This window comes from Adiantum capillus-veneris, chromosome 6, assembly GCF_014529385.1.
Source record: "Adiantum capillus-veneris isolate H3 chromosome 6, ASM1452938v2, whole genome shotgun sequence".
NCBI classification, from domain to species: domain Eukaryota; kingdom Viridiplantae; phylum Streptophyta; class Polypodiopsida; order Polypodiales; family Pteridaceae; genus Adiantum; species Adiantum capillus-veneris.
The window spans coordinates 147084601-147090600 of NC_140936.1; positions in this window are offsets into that span (position 1 = coordinate 147084601).

Here is a 6000-nt window from a genome sequence, read left to right on the forward strand (position 1 = left end):
TTTGAACTCTCTCTCAACGATGTTGTAGCAAATGTTGTCAGTGCTCCAGGTAATCATGATTGCAAAGTATGGCATCACCGTTTTGTTCATGCTGATTTCTCAAAACTCCTTGATCTTCAACGTCGTGATCTTTTTCATGGCATGGATCTTAAAGCCCATCCCCATATGGGAGTTTGTGAATTTTGTGCTCTTGGGAAACACAATCGTAAACCCTTTCCTCTTTCAAATACAACTCATTCTCATGACATATTGGATCTTGTTCATAATAATATATGTGGACCTCTACCTTCTTCAAGATCACAATATTGCTACTTCATTACTTTTATTGATGATTTCTCAAGGTATACGACTGTATTTCTACTTAGATAAAAATCTGAAGCCTTATCTGTTTTCAAACAATTCCACAAGGCTGCGGAACTTCAAACTGGTCGTCGCCTTAAGAAGCTTCGTAGTGACAATGGAGGCGAATATGTTTCTTGAGAGTTTGTGAGTTACTGTGCTGACAGTGGAATTCATCATGAACACACTATTCCATATTCGCCTCAACAGAACGGTGTTACTGAACGAAAGAATCGCACTATTCTCAATGTTGTAACATGTATGCTGATTCATTCTGGCTTATCTCGTGTTTTTTGGGCTGAAGCTACTTTGACAGCAGTATTTATTCAGAATCATCTTCCTACTACTGCACCCTCTGGTAAGATACCCATCACAGCATGGACAGGTGACATTCCTTCTGTATCTCCTTTTTGAACCTTTGGATGTATTGCTTATATTCATGTTCCCAAAGAAACACGATCAAAGCTTGATGCTCCTGGTCTTAAAGTTATTTTAATTGGATATTCTGACACTTCCAAAGGCTACAAATTCTATGACCCTTCCTCCAAGAAAGTAATTGTGAATCGTGATGCTACTTTTAACGAACAGCTTATGGGAGGCTCATGGTCCATGGATGATTCTGATGATACTAAATCATTGCTTCAGGCTTTTCCATTTCTTTTAGAAGATGAAACTCTTCCTATAGAGCAACTTTCCTCTTCACAACCATCCATTCCGAATGTTTCCAATGATGATATTGATATTTTTGTTGATCTACCTATTGATTTTGAACATGGTTCATGTCATGTTTATGATGACGATATTGCTGATACTGCTTTTTCTACTTCTGAAGAACCCGTTACTTATGATGAAGCTATCTCTTCACCACAAAAGGATCAATGGCAAGAGGCTATGGAAGCAGAGTACGATTCTCTTATCTCTAAAGGTACATGGATACTAACTGAATTACCTCCTGGTCGTACAACTATTAAATGTAAGTGGGTGTATAAGACAAAAGTAAACGCAGATGGATCTTTTGACAAGTTCAAGGCCCGTTTAGTTGCAAAATGTTACTCCCAAGTATCTGGTGTTGATTATCAAGAGACTTTTTCACCAGTTGTTCGCATTACAAGTGTTCAAGTTTTATTGGCATTTGCTATTCAATTTGATTTAGAAGCTCATCAAATGGATGTGCGAACTGCTTTTCTTAATGGTGACTTGGAAGAGGAAATTTATATGGAACAACCAAAAGGGTTTGTTATTCCAGGTAAAGAAGACCTTGTTGCTCAACTCCATAAGGTACTATATGGTCTCAAACAAGCTTTGCAAGCCTGGCATACAAAATTTGATCTTTTTCTCACCTCTAAAGGATTCATCTCTTGCTCATCAGACCCCAACTTATACATAAAACGCCAAGGTAGCAGTTTTGTGATTCTTGCTCTTTATGTGGATGATACCATCCTTGTTTCCAATGATTTGGGATTTCTTCAGCAAGTGAAAAAGTTATTGTCTTCTGCATTTGATATGGTGGATCTTGGAGAGATTCACTCTTGTCTTGGCATTCAAATCCAACGGAACTGTACAAAATGTATTTTATTCCTTCGACAATCAAGTTTATTGCAGATACTATTCAAAAATTTGGTATGGAATCTGCACATTTAGCCAACACACCTTGTCTTGCGAGCTCTACGAAGAACACTTCTGACAATGGCGGTCAACTTGTCACAAATCAACCTTATGCTAACTTGATTGGATGTCTTCAGTTTGTTGGCATGAACACTCGTCCTGATATTCTCTTTGCTACTAATTATCTTGGACAACATCTTGCATATCCTTCTCTTAAGCATTAGTTTGCTACAAAGCGTGTATTGAAATACTTTAAAGGCACTACAGATTTTGGTTTAGTCTATTGACGACAACTCACATCGGATTCTATGCAATCTCTTTCTCTTTTGGGTTACACAGATGCAGACTGGGCAAGCTCACACTTATCTATGCGATCTACTAGTGGAAATTGCTTCTTTATAAATGGTTGTCTTGTTTCTTGGATCAGCAAGAAACAACGTTGTGTTGCAGTTTCTATGACTGAGTCAGTATATGTTGCGGCATCACTTGCAGCTCGTGAGTTGATTTGTCTTCGACAAATGATGGTTGATATTGGTCACTCTCCTCTTTCTAGCACACCCTTGCGGTGTGACAACCAAAGTGCTATTAGTCTTGCAAAAGACTATGTTCAACATAATAAGTCAAAGCACATTGCTGTCCATTATCATTATGTCAGGTATGAAGTACGCAAAGAAACCATTATGGTTGAACATTGTCCAAGTGACAAGATGATTGTAGACATTTTGACCAACGGCCTCAGCGAGTTACGTTTCATCCTCTTGCGCTCGGAGCTTGGAGTTTCTTCGGCCTCACTCTTTCTAGATTATCTTCTTTGCTATTGTGATAGCTTTGTACATATGACATTGTAATATTTTAGGTACCATGCACTATGCACACTCCACATTTGCACATTGGGATCTCTAAGTCACTTGAAAATTTGTACATAGATGCACAATTCACTTTCACATCATCATCGTTGGTTCATATTTTCGCATTGTATAGGGGCTTGGGTTTTTCCCTTGATCCCCAAGGGTTTTTTCATCCAAACCTAGAGACCTTTGTTTGAGTGGGGGTGTTGAAGCTATATATGGCTAACTCTACTCAACTTGGTCTCACCTATATATTTGTATCTTGTCCTCAATATGAATCAATCTTTGGGAGCGTATATGGTGTGTCTCTTGTCTCGTCTCTCTCTCTTTCTCTCTACATCTCAATACCTTCCCCTTAGCCCTGCCTCGTGCGTGCACACAGAGAGGGCCTGCGACGGACTGACACTTGCTCTCTCACGAGAGAGAAAATGACAACTTGACACTTGTCCCTCCACCTATATATATATATATATATATATATATATATATATATATATATATATATATATATATATAGAGAGAGAGAGAGAGAGAGAGAGAGATCTGCCTACTGGGAAGACCTCGCCCTGCTCCTCTTGTAGTGAGCACAAGACAAAAATAGCTTCGACTGGCTACAAATACGTTGATGTGGCATGCACTTTCTAGATGGTCGCTTGTCGAGAAGAAGTAGGCCTCCCCCACTCCCGCTAGCCATGCCATATTTGTCTCACCAATTAAAAGCAAGAGGTCGCAACGGCTCTCCATCCCCTTCCCGGCATCTTTCTGTGTGCAAAAGCCTTCATATTAAGCGCTTCTGTTTTGGTTCTCCACACACGCTTGCAGAAGTTCATTTCGACAGCTTCACAAGCTCACGATAATCAACTAAATGAGGTATTGGATTTGACTCCCTCCCCCCCCCCCCCCCCCCCCCCAAAAAAAAAAAGGACAAACAAAAAACAAAAACAACAGACATGTGATGCTACTCAATTACACACACACACACACTAATTATTGTTGCCAGAGGTATCATTCGATTATTGTTTTTGCATAATGTTTACTTTATGAGTACTGTTCTATGCATTTCCAGAAAAAAATATTCTTGATAGACAGCTTGTATAAATTGCCTTTTGGTTTTAGAGGAGGGTCTCCCAATAGTTGAAATGCATGTTTCCCTTCTTGAGTCTATGAATGCATGTCATTGATTGTTAGGGATATTTGGAGGCCAAAATCACATGAGTCACTACAATGCACAGATCCAAAAGCGACCTAGAGGTGGTCAACAAATGTCTAGGGTTAACGAGGGAGCTTTAGGCAGCCAAGAGAATGCTCCTTCAAGAGAGACTAGTGGGTTGGGTGATAGGGAAACAATGTTTAAAACCCAATTGAACGAAGACCTAGGGTTTATGTAGTTGCTTCAGAAGGATGGATGGGGGGGCTCATTGATTGAGGGTCAGTCAATTGAGAACATAGGATTGAGTTAGCTGACCATCCCTTTCCAGCGGAGTGTTGTTCCGGGTGTTTCCTTCATACGGCCAAGACCCCTCCCTGCATCATTTTCCCCATTGATTCCTCAAGGCTTTAGGCCTCCTCGCATGGGGGCTTCTATGACCATGCCCACATTGAATGTTGGGACTTCTCTTCTATCCACTACCCCAGCTATTGTTTCAATGCGTCCTCCTGTGACTTCATCTAGTGAATTGACCAAGGGGGCTAGACACCCTCATGTGGTGATACCAGTGTGGGACGAGACCGCAACATCGGCCTTGCTTAAACACTACGAAGATCGATGGTCTCATGTGAACATAGGCAATTTGAGACCAAAATACTGGGACGAAGTTACATTGCAAGTAAACAATGAGGTCACTGGCACCTTCACACAAGAGTAGGTCAAGAACCGCATAGACACTCTTAGAAAAAAATAAAAAAAATAAAAAAAGAAAATAACAACCACTGGGGGGGTAAGGTCCACATGGGAATACTTCAAGGTGGTGGACACTTTTGTGGTCATCCACTCCATGATGTGTTGGGATTCTGGCAACCTTTGATAGTGCTAGCTCACAAAGCACTCATGCAGGGAGTCAGGGCACTCAATAGGGAGATGGCTGCAATGATGGAGAGGATGAGGGGGAGGGAGAGATTGGTGGGGAGACAGGGGGCGAAGGTGGAGGCGAGGGTGCGACTATTGTAGAGGAGACTGCAAGTGTGGCTGGCGCAGCGGATGTGGGGGATGCAACACGGATCCCCAGGTCCAAGCCCTTCTTGAAGTTAAAGCGCAAAAAGTGAAAGGGCCCAAACGCACATCGCTACGATCTATTGCCAAAGTGCTTGGGGAGGGGATGAAAGGGATGGCCCAAACAATGAAAGACTACGAGAAGGAGCGGGCTTCCTACGAGGAAAGATTGCTGAAGCTCAAGATGGACGAGAGGCTCGACGAATGGAGATGTACATAAAATCTCAACTAGACCTCACAAAGATTGTCACCCAACCCAAGGTACTTGACTAATTGCCATAAAAGTGTTTTGAGGGAGGGAGCGAGGGAGGAAGGAATTAAATGGATCCAAAATTTGGCTTGGTATTATTCTTTAATGCGTTTTTTTTTGGGAAATGTAGGATGGATGATATTGATGCAGTTGAACTGCTTCTTTTATTGTTGCTAAATTTGCATCTTGTTTCCCCTAGTGAGGAAGACCCAGGCCAAGATCATCGGAGGCATAGAATGCAGTCTATGTATTTTTGTTTGATTGGTTGTGTAGTCTGTTGAATTGCATCCATGTTTTGGTTCGATACAGGAGGGTTTGATTGGGATGGATCCACGAATGTGGTGGTGCTTCCCTAGGCAGGTGACATTTTGAAATTTCATCCACTCAGCTATTTGGACATCAGGGCGAGTAAACTATCAAGCTATTTTTAGGATGTATTATAGGATGTCTTACGAGGCATTTCATGAGCTAAAATAATTGATCCTGCCCCATCTCCCGTGTCCTGATGTGCATGGATGGTCCAAGGTGCCCATCCAAGATGATCAAGCACTTGGTTGCGTGCTACGGAGACTTGCACATGGCCATTCTGCAAGAACATTATGTCAATTATTTGGGATGGGAGAATCTACCATTAGAAAGTACACCAACCTTATCATTAGAGCACTCACCACTCAGGAGATGCTTGTCCGGACCCACTTAGAGAAGCCTTCGAGAAGGCGATTAGCAAAGATCATAGAAGATTTTCAGTA